Source organism: Molossus molossus, unplaced genomic scaffold (genome assembly GCF_014108415.1).
Source record: "Molossus molossus isolate mMolMol1 unplaced genomic scaffold, mMolMol1.p scaffold_m16_p_19, whole genome shotgun sequence".
Taxonomy (NCBI): domain Eukaryota; kingdom Metazoa; phylum Chordata; class Mammalia; order Chiroptera; family Molossidae; genus Molossus; species Molossus molossus.
This window is the reverse complement of record NW_023425354.1, coordinates 43,374,437-43,391,260: the sequence shown is the minus strand read 5'-3', so window position 1 is coordinate 43,391,260 and position 16,824 is coordinate 43,374,437. Positions and strand designations below refer to the sequence as shown.

The 16,824-nt window shown below is 51.0% G+C and overlaps 1 protein-coding gene and 1 pseudogene across 2 annotated transcripts in view; one reads left to right on the top strand and one right to left on the bottom strand.

The window, feature by feature from the left end:
* RAP1GAP2 (RAP1 GTPase activating protein 2) overlaps positions 1–16,824 on the bottom strand; it is a 191,076-nt gene that overhangs the window by 145,060 nt on the left and 29,192 nt on the right. The gene's annotated exons all lie outside the window — the stretch shown is intronic.
* LOC118635161 lies at positions 10,339–10,483 on the top strand (annotated as a pseudogene).

Below are 16,824 nucleotides of genomic sequence, written 5' to 3'. Positions count from 1 at the left end.
AAAAGAAAGAACTTTCTCCCTAGGTGACTCAATGTTATTTCATGCTTAATCACCTGAAGTCATTTTACTGGAGATTCATCCTATGCTGTGGGAAACGTCGAATTAGATTACATTAGAGGAGGGATACATTAGAGGGATAGGAGACAACCACAGGGACCACCCATGCCAGCTCTCCAAAGTGCTCTAGCTCGTTGCCTACCACCTCCCCAGGCACACACAGCTTTTGAGCAAGTCCAAGGGCCACCAGTCACCACCTAGGTGTCTCTGGTCTCCCCATCCTCTGCCCTTGTCTTAACCTTTGTCTAATGCAGACCAAAGCACTAACCACTCCAAAACTCCTCTGGAAATTAGGACCTAGCAGGCCCACAGGACATTACCCCAACTCTACACATCTCTGTGAACAGTCAGCTCCATGACCCCCAGTTACAGGGAAGATTGGGGCTACTGTACCCTAGCAAAGAAGGGAGGCTGTGCCAGCCTGTGTGGGCAGCTCCCTGGGGTCTTGTGGACACCAAGCCTGCAGCTGAGGCAAGAAGCTGCCCCCAGAAGCTCCTTCGCCCACACCTTATCCCATAGGTGGCCCAGCTGTATCTCTGAAATAACCTGGGAGAACGATTTTCAATACCCAGGAGCAAACAATTAGGAGAGGAAGCCACCCCTCCCCCCAAAAAGTGAAGAGTTAAAGACAGAAACACCCAAAGACAGAGAGGCCTGGGGGAGGGGAGCTAGGGGGGAGGGGTTGAAGCAACCTCCAAACTTGCTCCTTGTCTACCGGAACCATGCTCAAAGCAAGCCGACCATGGCCTGGCGGGCACCTCGCGGGCTCAGCCAAGTTGCAGAGAAGCAAATGGCATCCCCAGCGCATTGAGCTACTCGGGCTGAGCCGGGGACTGTCGCCCCTGACGGATCAATGCTATCCGCGCCGCAGGCTTCAGCCAGGGCGCTGCGACTGGCAAATGTCGGGAGTGAGGGCATAGGACTTGGTGCCCGTCTGTTGGAGATGAAGCCCTAAGGGCCCTCCCAGCTGCCCTGCCTGGGCTTTCTCATAACAGCCAGTGTCTGGGGCCAAGCTCCGAACTCGTGCCCCCGACGGCGCCTGGAATAGAGGCATTTTCCAATCCAACTCGGAACCAAACGCCCTTTTGGAAAAGTCTGCCCCTAAAGAAAACGGGATTTTAGCACAAGCGCGGAGGCAAAGGGGAGGTGGCGCTGCCAGGCTTTACCTTTTCTCTTTATTCTGTTTTCGGGATTTGTGCAGGAGTCCGATGAGCACCACAGCCGCGCGGATCCCCGCCTTTCGGCAATGCATCCTCCCCGCCGGCTGGGACATGGCGAGGCCACTGCCGGTGCCCGGCCGCGCCCTCGCCCGCCCGCCGCGCGCCCCCGCTGGCCCGGCTCCGCGCGCTCCGCGCCGCCCGCTGCCGGCCCCCGGCCGCCCGCCTCGCATGGACCCCGCCCCGCCTAGGTGCGCCCTGGGGGTCAGGTGACTGGGCGCTCACTTCCCAGCGACCTTCAGCGTCTCCTCGGGGCCCGCCGGGTAGCCGGCGCCCGCTCCCCCAGCGCGGGCATTTCCAAGGCTCGCTCCGGGCGCGGCCGGGACGGGCGGCTCCGGGACTCCGGCTCCGACGCGCCGCCCGCGCCGGGACCCCGCCCTGGCCCCGCCTCCCGTGCTCGGCCGGGGCGCCCCGGCTGCGAGCGGATCCTGCGCCCGGCAGCCAGCACAAGGCGGCGGTCGGCTCACGCTCGGCGCTCCCGGGGTCTCCGCGCCCGCGTTCGCACGGCCCGGCGCCCCTCTCTCGCCTCTCCCTCTCGGCCCCCTCCTCCGCGCTCCCTGTCCCCCGCCCCCGCTGGCCGGCCCGGGCTCCCTCCCCAGGCAAAGGCGGCTGACGTGCTTTCCCAGCCCGGCCCGCCGGGATACTTCTCCGATGCTGTCACCGTCTTTAAAAACAGGGAGAAAAAACATGCACCGAGAGGAAACGCGCGTCCGCAGTCCAAGCGAAACTACCTTCGCGCGCGGGCACCGCCGCAGGCCTCCCCGCCCCAAGCCCAGGCTGCCGGGCGGTGAGAGGGACAACCCGCGCCAAGCGGCCGCCCTCCCCGGCCCGAGGCTCCCTGCCGCTTTGACTCAGCCCGAGGCCACCTCTCCCCTCTTCCCTCTCCCCTTGTCCGGGAAAGGACTGTGGTGTGGGGTGGGGATGGTTCACTCCAGCGTGGGCGCCTTAGTGGGATGCGGTCAGTCCCCCGTTAACATTTGTTTCCCCGGCCCTGGCAGTTTGACACAACATAAGGTCAATGGTCAGTTTCCCCGTGGCTACACTTTGGCCTCTCGTCCTAGGTTACCAGGGACACGCATGGGTTGGGACGGAGTAACTACTCCACCACCATCCCCGCGCTAGCGCTGACCGCCGCACACACCTACGTCGGCGCTTCCCCTGACACTGCGCACCACGAGCAAGCTTCATCCTCATGAGAAAGTCACGGCAGCTCGTGGGGAAAGGGTCCTGGCCAGGTCTCTGCTCTGAGGGCGGTGCTCCTAAACTCCACTTCCATTTGCTGCCAGGAAGTCTAGCCCCCCTCTCACCACCATCGCCACCACCCTCATCCTGTGTGTGTCCACTGGCTTTGCTTCTCCCTCCAGCCCCCTAGGAAAGACAATCAGTGAGAGGGCTGGAGGGAATTAAAACGAGCGAATTAGTCCATCTTTGGAAACAGCCTGGTTGGGGCCAAAAAGTCCCTGAGGCAATTTGCCTTGTTTCTTTTAATACGGTCTAGTGTTCAAGCAAGCACAGACAATCCAGACAGGGATGAAGACCTTGCTGGAGAGGCTGCAGGAGCTACAGATAAATTCAAAGGCCTGATGCCTCAACCCCACTTCTCCTGTGGGCACAGCTTCTTGCTGGCACTGAAATTGGGGTGGAGGAGAGGGAGCTCCAGGCTGGTGCCAAAATGTGCCTGGTTTATTTATGAAGCATCCATTAACAATGGCCTCAGCCCCCATGAGCCTTCCTGGATGGTAAGGATCACAGATACTGCCATGGACATCTACTTATAGCCAGAGAGTAAGTGACCCAGGCCCCACCCCTGGGATTGCAGCAGGCCAGCTGCAAGGAGCAGTCCAGTAGTGACCTGAGAATCTGTCTGGGAAAAGAATGGGGAAATGAATGTCCTCAGTGGGGAAGAGGGCAGGGACCAGCACAGGCAGCCCAGGGCTTGCCCTGCCTCCAACAGTACACAGAACTGACAGGTTAGCTGAAGGACTACTTCAGCCAGATGGCAGGGAGCGTGCTGGGGGCACTGGCCATACATCTAGCCCCAGCAAGGGGTATATTTTATCCACACAGAAGGGTAGACACTTTGTCTCAGGACAAGGCCTGACTCCCTCCCAGGTGGGTGAGTGTGGGTGGCCTCTACCCATCCCCCACTGTCTGGGAGATAGTTTAGGTCAGGTGCATCAGTGGGCAACAGGACCTTGGGATGAAGGTGAAAAATTTTTCCACCAAGCAGATAACTTGATTCATTGTAGTTCTTGGGCCTCTCAGCTCCTCTATAACCATACTTATTTCATATCTTAATATGGCTAAAAACACAAGGTTGTCCTCAAAAAACCATAACCTAATCTGATTCCTGGGAGTGAGGGAGCCCTTCCTTCTGCCCACACCCTACACAGGAAACACCACAGCATAAAGGAACCCATCCACGGCAGAGAACGCAATGGCCGTCTGTGCTAGACTTGCCTATTCCACCAATGTTTATCGATCGGGATGCTTCCAGCTTCGCACAAGAGACTAAGGTAAGAGAATGGAAGACCACCCTTGCCCAGAACTAACAGGGCCTAACCAGCAACCATCCCATTCCCACCTCGATCATGCAATGTGACCCAGCCACTATTCCCCCAAATTAGGCCATTTGCATACCACCTTCACATGTTTTTGTCTGAACACCATAGAATATATATACTTATTCTTCTGATTTAATTAAATCAACTCATTCTTTACTTAATTTGAAAAGAAAACATGATATTACCCTAAATGAAAATCCATTATCACTTGTCATTCACACCATGAAAACAAATACAAATTTCTTAAATTTTAGCTCATTAGACCTGCCTGAGAAGGCTCTGAGCCTGAAGCACTTTCATTAAAAGAGAAAAACAGGCAAGTAAGTGTTAGGTGTTAGCCACACATTTGCACCAAATAGAAACACTGTCCTTGAAGAAATCACAATGTTTGAACAATTTTCACATTAGTGATTCGAAGGTCTTCAAAGGCCTCATCCATGGGTCACTTTGGGGTGGACTGAGAAGTCTGGACACATCAGCCCACAGGGAGTGAGGTTGGTGAGGAACGAAGTGGTCAAAGAAGAGGTCTTCTCCCAGATCCCAATCTGCCCAGCAGAGCTTGTCCCCAGCAGTGTCCCAGATCACAGGACCTCAAAGGCCCAGCCCACAGTCCCTGAGAACAAAGTGCCAGGCAGCTGCCAGCCGGGGTCTCTGCCCCAATCTGGGGAAACCTAAAGGCTCAGGGGCCTGCGTGGGAGTGGAGGCGGTGGGGGACAGGGAAGTTAATCATGAACACAGGGCAGACAGCTGCACAGCCCGGCCCTAAGGGGCCAGTGTGGTGAGACAGGCAGACACGCATGCTTGGTCCTGAAGAAAAGGGCCTTCTGTGCCTGGGAACCAGCTCCAGGAGACACATCTGTGTGAAAGCGGGAATCAGCCCCACTGCCGGAGCCGTCAGAGAGAGCCTGGGGCCAGTGCCCCCTCCCTGTTCCACACCGCCTCCCACTCCCAGAGCCTCTGCGACCCTATACAATGGATTAGGAGTCCATGTGAGGCAAGAGGGGCTTTGGAGCCACAGGGTGGGGCCTTTTAAGGAAACATATTCAGACGCCTTACCCCTCCTCTTCTGCAGGGACAGCGCCTACAGCCTTCGGTGAATCACACAAACGTTGGAGTAATTCAAGAGTTATAAATATACAACATTAGACCTGCTCAGGACAGGCAGGCACTCTGACTCTCGTTTGCCTTTGGAAGCACACCCAAACACCTTCTGGGAGAAATCCCTCAAGCCCCCTCAGCTCTCAGTTCTGCAGAGCACTCGCACCTATGCTTGGAAGACTTCCATTCATGCTTGGCTGGTTTACCAGCGCCCCCTGCCGGGCCACATTGCAGTTGCATTTCTGGAATACCACCATAAGAGGAAAAGGAGAAAGGGAAGGGGGAGAGGGAGAGGGCGGGGGTGGGTAAGGGAAAGATTGAGGAGGTCATTTGAGGTAGGGAAGCAGTTTCTATTTTGAAAAGAGAGAGAGAGAAGTCTTTGCCAACATGTTAACTCTCCTCCCAGCTCCTAACCTCCTCTCTCAGAGTCCATGACCACCCCCACAGGGGTCCATCCCACCACAACAGGGGCCTTCAATGACAGCACAGGCCATGCCCAGGCCCGGCTGGGAGGCCTAAGAGCCAAGGTTAGGAACTGCAGCTCAGCTGTACTTTCCTGAAGCCACACATATCATACTGAACTGAAGTTCGGGCAAGAAACTGGCTCAGATTTTGGAAAGAGATCTCGGTGACTTGTGTGGCATTTCCGAGTCTGGGGAAAGGAAGCCATGCCCTGAGGAAACCCACAGCACCCACTCGATGGCAGGCATCCAGCCTGTGGACCGCACTTCCTTTGGTACCCTGAGCCTGCATAGCGTGTCCATCCCGACTGTGCAGATTTCCCTTTCAGGGGTTACAACAGGGGGCTGGAGGAAGAAGAAAGGAGATCTTCATCGATTTCTTGGGTTACTGAAGGTATTTAAAATATTTCTTTTTTGGTTCATTTATGGAATTTTGAATCCCTGAATCTAAGCCACATGACTATCATTTTTACCATCGTCAAAACAGTCCAAAGGATTTTTCTGAGTGTGAAATTTCTGATGAACATGAAGAAGTGAATTTTGCATGGGGGCTGCCCAGGGGTCACTGCAGGGAATCAGAAGCCGATGAGGCAGAGGGCTGGGTGACCTGCAGCAGGCCTCTCAAACCCAGGGTCCCCTGCCCCCACCTCACTGATTACCAAACCTCCCTAGCTGCTGCTGCCACCGAAGTCACTTCCAGCTCGAGGGCTTCTGGGGCTGAGTGGAAAAGTGGGGAGGGAAGCTGTCTTTCCATAATATTAGCAACATTGCTTAGCAACATCTTTCAAAGCAAGGACCAGCAGACTCTCCAAAAATCCATTCTGTTTGGCTCTACAAAAAAACAGAGTGGTTTCTTACACATGTATTATTTATATACTATTTTATATATCCAGTTAATGCCTTCTGTGCCTGTGCGCCCGGCCTCCTTGGGCGATGACGCATGACACCTAAGTGAGATTTCCAGACAACAGAGCTTTAAGTAGCAAAACTTTCTCTTGTTTGCTTGCTTTTACTATAATGACCTTGGCTACAAATTTCTCTGAAATGTCTTCATATTTTTGTCCTTCATAAAGACAAATTTAATGTAACTTTTCCTAATGATTCTGAGCCATTGTTATCAATACCACCTGCTGTACCAAACTGAAACTCAGCTATGAACTGACATAGTTCATAGCCACTGAGGTGAGGACCCCTTTGTCCCTATACTTACTGGCCTCAGTCAGTGGTGGTACAAAGATACTAGTGAGGGAATAAAAACTAAAAGACTCTGTAGTCAGACAAACCTGGGCTAGGATACCATCTCCAGCTTTTACTTTCTGGGTGGCCTTGGGCTAGAAATTGAACCTCTCTGAGCCTCAGTTTTGTCATCTATAAAATGGGGGTAATGACAGTGCCATCCTCCAAGGATTTTTTTTTTTAATTTTTTTCTTTATTGATTTTAGAGAGAGGAAGGGAGAGGAAAAGAGAGATAGAAACATCAATGAAAGAGAACATCGACTGGCCGCCTCCTGCATGCCCCCCACTGGGGATTTGGCCCACAACCTGGGCATGTGCCCTGACCAGGGATCAAACTGGTGACCTCTTGGTGCATGGGTCAACGCTCAACCACTGAGCCACACCGGCCGGGCTCTCCAAGGATTCTTGCAAGGACTAAATGAGCATGCATGGGCCACACAAAGACTTGTGTGAAAATGTTCATGGGTTTATCCAAGAGACAGCAGCCCATCGACAAACTGTGGTATATCCACACATGGCCTGCCACTCCGCAATAAAAAGGAACAAAATACTGACACGTGCCACAACATGGCTAAATTTCAAAAACATTATGCCAAGTGAAAGAAGCCGGATGCCAAATATACTTACTTTTATACTTCCGTTTATACAAAGTTCTAAAACAGGCCATCTAAGGTACAAGAAGTAAGAACAGTGGTTGTCTCTGGGGGTGGGGGATTTTCTGGAGAGATGGATGGAAATGTTCTATATCAGGATAGGGTGGTGGGATCCATCTGTCCAAAATGTATAATTAAGATTTGTGCATTTCAACGTATGTAAATTTTACCTCAAAAAAGAACTGAGCCCTGGCTGGGTGGCTCAGTTGGTTGGAACATCGTCCTGTGCACCAAAGGATTGCAGGTTTGATCCCCAGTCAGGGCACATGGGGGAGGCAGCTGATCTGTTTCTCTCTCACATCGAAGTTTCTCTTTCTCTCTCTCTTTCTCCCCCTTCCTCTCTCTCTAGAATCAATAAGAACATATCCTTGGGTGAGGATTTTAAAAACCTTGAAGAAAACAGACCCAGAAACATGGAAAAGAGTATGGTTCAGACTGACAAACCTCAGAGGAGGGGGTCTAGGGAGGAGGGATGAGATGAACCACAGAGCTTCTATGCATGTCTATGTAACCAATGGACACGAACAACAGTGCTAGCGGGTGGGGGCTGGATTGGCAGGAGGGTGTCTAGGGGGAAAAGGAGAAACAGCTGTAACGAAAATAAATTAATAAAAATTGCAAAAAAAAAAGCCTAAAGCCCTGGCCCATTTGGCTCCGTGGTTAGAGCGCCGCCTGCAGACCAGTGTGTCCCAGGTTTGATTCCAGTCAAGGGCATGTACCTCACTTGCGGTTTGTCCCTGGCCCTGGTCAGGTCATGCGGGAGGCAACCAGTCGCTGTGTCTCTCTCACATCTATATTTCTCTCTCCCTCTCTCTCCCTTCCTCCCACTCTACCTGATGATAAATAGAAAAATAAATATATCTTCAAGTGAGGATAAAAAAAATAAAAATAAATAAATAAATAAAAATTTTAAACCCTGAAATTAATAATAGCAATAATAATGCAGTGGGGTGCAGAGTGGGAAGAGGTATAGATGAAACAAGAATGACAGAATAGCCCTGGACAATTTGGCTCAGTGGTTAGAACATCAGCCGTTGGACCAAAGTGTCACCAGTTCAATTCTGGTCAAGGGTATGTACCTGGATTGCAGGTTCAATCCCTGGCCCTGGTGGGGGTTATGGGTGCTGCAGGCAACTGATCGATGTGTCTCTCTCACATCAATGTTTCTCTCTCTCTCTCCCTTCCTTCCACTCTCTCTAAAAGTCAATGGAGCCCTGGACGGTTTGGCTCAGCGGTTAGAGCATCGGCCTGCGGTCCAGAAAGACCCGGGTTCGGTTTCCGCTAAGGGCGCAGTTTGTCCCCGGCCCTGGTTGGTCATGCAGGTGGCAGCCACTCAATGTGTCCTTTTCACGTCGATGTTTTTCCCTCTCTCTCTCTTCCTCCCCCGCCCCAACTCTATCTGAACAAAAAATGGAAGAGTGTCCTCGGATGAGTATAAAAAAAAAAAAAATCAATGAAAAAATATCCTGAGGTGAGGATTAATTAAAAAAAAAAAAAAAGAACGAGGGAATGTTGATCATTGTGGGGATTCATTATAATGTTCTATTTACTTTGTACATGCTGGACATTTTTTAAATAAAAACTTAAGAAAAATGTTCACAGTGGGAAAAAAGGTTAATAGGGGTTTTCTCTGGAATTATGACTTCTATTGTTGTTTCTTCTTATATTCACAAATGTATAAGAACTACCTATTAATTTTGTAAGTAAGCAAACAGGTGGATATTATCACTAATTAAGTGGGATGCCTGTGAAGACACTTGGCAGGGCCTCTCTACGTGGCCTTTCTCACTGTGCTGTTTGGAGTCCTCGCTCACAGCCATCGGGAACCAAATAACGGAGCTCGACAAACATCAGGAGCAGCTCGGGGCTTTCTGACCCTGACTCAGAACCTCCCTTTGGCTCCCCATCTTCCCCGACTTGCATCTGTTTGCGCACACAGGCGTTTCAAGCAGGCAACTCACAGGTACAGCACTAACAAGTTGAAGGCACTGAGGACCCCTTTCCTCAGCCACGGCTCTGGCCTCTGCGGCTGGATCAACTTGGCAGAGTACTGGCCCCTGCCCTGGCCGGTTTGGCTCAGCGGTTAGAGTGTCGTCTGCGGACCAGAGAGTCCCAGGTCCGGTTCCCGCAAAGGGCATGTACCTCGGTTGCAGTTTGTCCCTGGCCCCGGCTGGGGTCGTTTGGGTGGCCACCACTTCATGTGTCTCTCTCACATCGATGTTTCTCTCTCTCTCTTCCTCCTTCTCTCCTTCCCGCTTTATCTGAAGAGAAATGCAAAAATGTCCTCAGGTAAGGATGAAAAAAGAAAGAAGACTGGCCCCACGCACATTGGAGGAAGAGCTGTCCTTTATTGCCACTTCCTGGACAAGAAGCTGATACCGTCCCCCTGGCAAGTCGTACATGTGTAAGGAGCCTGGCTGGCTCTGCCTCACCTCTGTGGATAAGGATAAGCCCCTCCGCCGAAGAGCCGGGCCTGGGCTCTCCCAGGCACTAGTGGAGCAGCTGCAGGACTTGGCAGTGAAACACCCGAAGGGCGCATAGAGGGAGTCAGCGGTCGGCCTCCGGACCAGCAGCTCCTGCCAATCACATGCCTGGGGTCCAGAAGGCCGTGGGACTGACCTGCTGCTGGGACAGAGCGAAGGGTGGGCTCTGTTTTCCCCCACTGACCCTCTCCACCCCCAACCCAGGCCTTCACCGCACTATTGCCCATGTCCATTGGTTATGCATAAGTGCATATAGGGTCTTTGGTTAATATCCTATATCTAATAAGTTCCATATTCTCCTAAAAAAATGTTTTGTTGTGTTTTTAAGGTTTTTTTTTTTTCTTTATTGATTTTTAGAGAGAGGAAAGAACAGAGAGAGAGAGAGAGAGAGAAACATCGATGAAAGAGAACATCAATTGGCCGCCTCCTGCATGCCCCCACTGGGGTCCTGGCCCACAACCTGGGCACGTGCCCTGACCTGGGATCGAACCGGCGACATCTTGGTGCCTGGGTCAACGCTCAACCACTGAGCCACACCGGCCGGGCAAAAGTTTTTGAAAGAGATTTGAAGCCCCTGGCAATGAGCGACGAGACACCTGATTGGTGGTGTTGATCTTAAACCAACCAGGGGCAAAGCGGACATACAGCCCTCAGCTCATCCTGTCCTGATGTCTGTGTTAGTGGCCAGAGCTGCTTCATGCCTGAGGCACATTTTTAAAAGAAGAGAGAGTTTCGAGAAAGACTGAGGTGCTGCTGTGCATGAGCTGTGTGCGACACCGACACCCACGGTGTAATCTGGGGTTTAGGTGGCCAGAGCAGTGTGTTCACATTCCCGGCACACTGGTGGGGGGCGGAGGGAGTGTACCAAGGGGAGCAGATCGCTCCCAAGCCTACTCAACATTCAAAAGTTGGAGCCCTATCTACATAATTCCTGATAAATTCTCTTTTTTATTTTTTTCCTTTTGTCTGAACTAATCTCTGTTCTGTGGGTCCCTAAAGAACCCTGGGTCGGATACCCCTTTGCAGAGGAAATTGCTCCTATTGGTGGGCGGAATCAAAGCCTTTCTGCTCAGCCACAAGGACTTTCCTTCACAACAGACTCTGGACTCCCTGACGTATTAATGGCTCCTTCTCACCCTATCATTAAGTCCTTCAGCCTTCAAGGTGAACACGAAGCTCACCTACCATGTGGGCACAGACTCCCGGGCTCTGAGCCTCCTGCGGGGCAGCTGTGTGTCCGCAATGAGCAAGCTTTTCACCAGGTCTGCTTTCTGGGGCCTTTCCCCCTTCAGTCGGGAAAATTCTCCCAGCGGTCTAGCCTGCATCACTCCCGTAGAAATCTAAGCTCTCTACGGTGAGCAACTCCCCTCTACCCTTAGGGAAAACCCCAAGTCCCAAAGCAGCTTCAGAAACTTCACCCATTTCCCCTTTTTCCTAACTAACTCTCTGCTTCCACCCATTGTCTCCCCTGCCCCAGGCCCCCTCACTCATAGTCACAAAGCAGGACAGGAGCAGCGTGGGTCACAGATGATGGGTCACAGCTAATAACTAAAGGACCCGAGTTTCCTAATTATGTCCTTCTTCTTCACACATTAGAACAGTTTCAAGGTTATGGGGAGCTGGGCTCAGCAGCCAGCTATGTGTGAACACCATCCATCAAACCTGTCACGGCAGAGGACGTGGAGACGGTATAAGACTGTCTCCAGGCGAGGCCGGCAGTGACCTTCAAGTGGCCTCGTATCAGTTATGAGAATGCTTTCTTTATGATGCTGGGCAAGCAAGGGGCCTGCCTTTGGAGAACCTGGAGTAGAAACAGTCTCAACCCACCTGCCCCAAAAGGCAGTGGGGTGCTGGGCAGAAATATAGGCAAGGAATTAACTGACAGTATAATGTTGCCGACCGACCCCATGGGGAAATTAACCAAGTGGCTTCCTCAGCTGTTGATCTGCCCCTAAAGAATGTCCCCTCCCCAGAGAGGCCTTCCTTGACCACTCACCTAGAGCATTATCTCCTTGGTTATTCTATACCTAGCCCCTGTTTTGCTTCCTTCATGACAGTTATTCTAGTTTGGGGCGGGGAGGAAGGAGGGTTGGTTGTTTGTTTATTGACTGTGTTTGCTTGTTTCGGGTCTGTTCGCCGGTGGAACATAAACCTCATGGGGGCATCTAAGACCATGTATGTCTTAGATGTCACCGTCACCCCACACCCCACACCCCACCCTGCGCCCGGATGGCCTCTGACACACTCTAACCTTCAATAAATATTGTTGGAAGTGAGGAAGGAGCAGGGAGAAAGGAGGAAAGGAGGAGAGGAAAAGAGGGGTAACCCCCACCCCCAGGAGAACCATATGTCCTTGGCCCCAGAAAATCTTTCCCAGGCTCTTGACTTCACAGAATGGGGTTGGCCACAGGGCGTCGCTCTCCTGGGGACAGAAACCCACCCCCTATCCCTCTCACAGGTTCCAAAACTCAGACAGGGCGGCCAAAGGATGCCTGCTTGGAAGCCCTACACCAAGCTGGCACGACCACGTGCGTCTGTGGAGGAGAAGCTTCAAAGCAGAGTCTCCAGCTCCACGGTTTCTCTCGGGAAGCAGCACCAGGCATCAGACAGCCCTAGGGAGGGCAGACTCCCAAAATACTGTACCTCCTGCAACTTTAGAGGGATTTTTAAAAAGCATTTTTAGCCCTGGCCGGTTTGGCTCAGCGGTTAGAGCGTCGGCCTGCGGTCCGGAGAGACCCGGGTTCGGTTCCCGCTGAGGGCACGTACTTCGGTTGCAGTTTGTCCCCGGCCCTGGTTGGTCATGCGGGTGGCAGCCACTCGATGTGTCCCTTTCACATGGATGTTTCTCGCTCTCTCTCTCTCTCTCTTCCTCTCTCTCCCTCCCACTCTATCTGTACAAAAAATGGAAAAATGTCCTCGAGTGAGGATTAAAAAAAAAAAAAGCATTTTTAGCCCGGCCAGTGTGGCTCAGTGGTTGAGCGTGGATCCACGCACCAAGAGGTCGCCGGTTAGATTCCCAGTCAGGACACATGCCCAGGTTGTGGGCCCGATCCCCAGTGGGGGGCGTGCAGGAGGCGGCCAGTCGATGTTCTCTCTCATCGATGTTTCCATCTCTCTCTTTCTCCCTTCCTCTCTCTCTAAAATCAACAAAGAAAAACCTTTTTTTAAAGTATTTTTAGAGAAATGAAGGAATGGGTGGGGGTAGGTGGAGGTGGGCAATGGGGAGGGACGGGGACAGAAGGAGACTTTGCCTGGGTCAATGGCATGCGATGCAGTGTGCAGATGACATTTTATTGAGTTGTTCACTTGAAACCTGTATGGTTTTGCGAACCAGTGTCACCCCAATAAATTCAATAAAAAAAAAGAATTTCAAAAAGAAAAGTGAAGGAGTGTAACTTATTTTGCACCCAAGGGTGGGTGGCCAACCCTACCTGTCAGCCAAGCGTGGACCCCAGAGTCAGACTGTGCTTGTGCAGAGCTGGCCCTGACCAGCTGCTGACCTAGACAGGTCCCTGCGTCCATCTACACACGTGACAAGGATACGAACGCCACCTGGGTTGTGGAGTAAACATTCCTGAAGGACCTTTCTGACCTTGACCCTGTAGGGAGGGTGGGGACCTGGACCTGTTCAGAGGCCACCTGCACAGGATGCGGCCATAGCTCCCCCACCCCGGGTCTCTGAGCTGGGCTTTAGAGAGGCTGCAGGATCCGGAGGACCGAGAGATGGGGGAGGGGAAAGGTCACGCCCAGGGAGGCATCACACCCATCCCTGGGGCGGTCACCACTCTTTCAGGTTGTTTGGAACTTCCCGGGGGCCACAGCCATCACAGCCCGTGAATATACACCTGCTTCCCACTCTCTGTCTTCAGGGGACTTTGGAAACAGGCCAGGAGGTGAGCCTGAGGCCCATGCATTCCCCCAGCCCATCTTCTCGATGACTCCCTGCCTCCAGAGCCTCTCCAACATCTGTCCTTCAGGGATGGCTTTCCTGATGGTTGAAATGTCTACTCTATTTATTTACTAAATTTACTTGTCTACTGAATGGTACTTACCTTTCGCTACTTAATATTTTTCTATAAATCAACTTACTTTCTGAGATACTTTGCATTAATACCACAAATGGATATAATCGTTTCCCACCAAAAAAAAAAAAGGTAACTATAAAATTAAATATAATAAATGTCCTACTCCTTGGGTGTGGGCTGTGCACAGTGACTTCCTCCTGAAGAGGGAATAAAGAATACTTCACAGTGGAGACACTTGGCAAATACCGCCTCAGTCAGGTGATCAAGGCCAACGCCAAGAGTGACTGGTCAGACTGACAGCATGTACTGTTGATATTATGTGATGAAAATAACACTTCACCTCTGTGGTCTTCGTCCCCAAACCCCATAACTGCAGTCTGATCACGAGAGAAACTGCAGACACACCCACGCGAGGGGCATCCTGTCATCTACCCGACCAGAAGTCCTCAAAACTGTCACAGGTCATCAAAACCAGGCAAAATCTGAGAAACTACCATGGCCAAGAGGAATCTAAGGAGCTGTGAAAAGTGATACAATGTGTTACCCAGAAGGGATCCCAGAACAGAAAAAGGACATTGAAAAAAAAACTAAGAAAACCTGAAAATACTATAAACTTTAATTAATAACATCAATATTGGTCCATTAATTATAGCCAATGTACCACACTAATCCAAGATGTTAATAATAGGGGAAACTGGCCCTGGCCAGTTTGGCTCAGTGTTCAGAGCGTCGGCCTGCAGACCAATGAGTCACAGGTTCGATTCCGGTCAAGGGCATGTACCTTGGTTGCAGTTCATCCCTGGCCCTGGTCGGGTTGTGTGGGAGGCAACCAGTCGATGTGGCTCTATCACACCAGTGTTTCTCTCTGTCTCTCTCTCTCCCTCCGTCCCACTCTGTCTGATGATAAATAGAAAAGTATCCTCTGGTGAGGAATAAAAAGTAATAATAATAATAGGGGAAACTGGATTATGGGGTATATGGGAAATCTCTGTACTATCTTCTCAGTTCCTCGGCCAATCTAAAACTGTCCTTAACATGTTTTCTACTTTTTAAAAAGTGAACATAATGAAAATGAAACACTGCTATTACCTTCCAGCTGGCAGACACTGTTTCCTGCCCAAGGCCCTGAGCCTGAGACCCTGTCTCTATGAATGAGGACCGTCCGCTGACAGAGGAGCAGAAGACATGGCGATGCCTGAGACTTCCTCCCTGAGGCGGTGAGGACACTGGAAGAGCATTGGAAAGGGAGTGGCTGGCCCTGGACCGTTTGGCTCAGCGGTAGAGCATCAGCCCGTGGACCAAAGAGTCCCTGGTTCGATTCCGGTCAAGGGCACGTACCTTGGTTGCGGTTCATCCCCGGCCCTGATCGGGGTCATGCGGGAGACAACCAGTCGATGTGTCCCTTTCACGTCGATGTTTCTCTCTGTCTCCCTGCCTCTCCCTCTCTCTCAACCGGAAGATAAATGAAAAAATATCCTCAGGTGAGGATAGAAAACAAAGAAAAGGGAGTGGCTTTTTCTCTGGTGATCAGCCTCAAGCAATGCTGTGTCCTTATACCACTAATGTCACCTTCCCAGTTCCAATGCGGGAATCACTGTGCCAGCCCAGGTACTTCCACCTCTTCCCTTCCTCCTCTGAGAATAAGCAAAGGGCTCAGATGGTCCTTGCGGAGCAGCGCTCGGCCCCATTCTACGGTCACCTGTGGAGGAATCACCATGCCCATTCTGAGGGGTGCATGGTCCTGATGGTGTAGGTCACCATCCCACCTGTTGGAAGAGCAGCTCTGAGGGTAGGCCCTGTCCACCCTGAAGCAGAAGAACCTCTCGTAATAAGCACCCCACACCAGTACAACATTTTACAGTTATAAGCACTTTCACACCGATTACTCCAGCGGAAACTCCCAGTTCTGTGAGGAAGGAATGGGAATAGCATTCCCATTTGCTAGATGAGCAAACTGAGACCCAGAGAGGTTAACTCTTCTGCCGACGATCACATAGCTACTAAGAAGCTGAGCCAGGACCCAGACACAAATGGTCCCTGTAGACACTGACTCCCCACAGAGATGGGCATATACACCTACTTGGTCCAAACAGAATGAACACCTGAATTTTTGCTGGCACCATTGAAAGAAGCTTACTACCCCCCGGGGTTTGTAAAGTCAGCGGCTGTCTTATGAGAGGAGAATTTCCTGTGTATAAAGCAAATGCAGAGGGAAACAGAGCCACAAGATAGAAACGAACATTGTCTGACAGTATTTTCTGACCCACCTTGATCCAGCCATTCCTGAAGCACTTTTCTTAAATGTATCAATTACAAGAGTTTTCTTGGATGTTTTTTCTTTTGGTGCCTTTTATTTTTCTTAAACCCTTTTGAGTTAGAGTTCTGTCACTAGTAGTCCAATTAGTTAACATACCAAATTTCTACCCAATGGGCAAGAAAACACATGATAGAACAAAATAGCAGCTCTAGGCAGGTAAAAAGGCCACCACTTCTTCACCCGAGGGAGCAGCCCCCAAAGGGAACTATGGGAAGCCTTCCAAGAAAGAGCCCCTGGAGCCGCTTCCCCAATACCAAAAAGACTCAGATGCCTCAAACCACCCCACAAGTGACAGGCTGGGGGACAATCCTCTTGATCCTACTCAAGGGGCAGACAGAGTAGCACAAATCTAACCCCTCAGATAAAACAGGAATGCCTCCCTTCCTTTTTGCTCTCAGCATGTAGGTCACTCATTTTGTCTTTCTTCAGTAAAATCAAGGACTATTCAAGGAAAAGTTTGAGGAAAAAAAGAATATTTAGACAAATCTTAAATGTGGGACATTCTACAAAACAATTTTGCCAGGTCTCCAGCTCTGTATCTAAAGAGATGTGACAACCAAGCACAGTGAGTGACCATTAATAACGTTGGTAATATAATCTAATATACAATCCATGTTTAAATTTGGGGAACATTTGAATATGGAATGTATATTAAGTAAAAGTATTAAATTAATATTAATTTTCTTCTTTGTGATAATAGTATTACAGTTAAG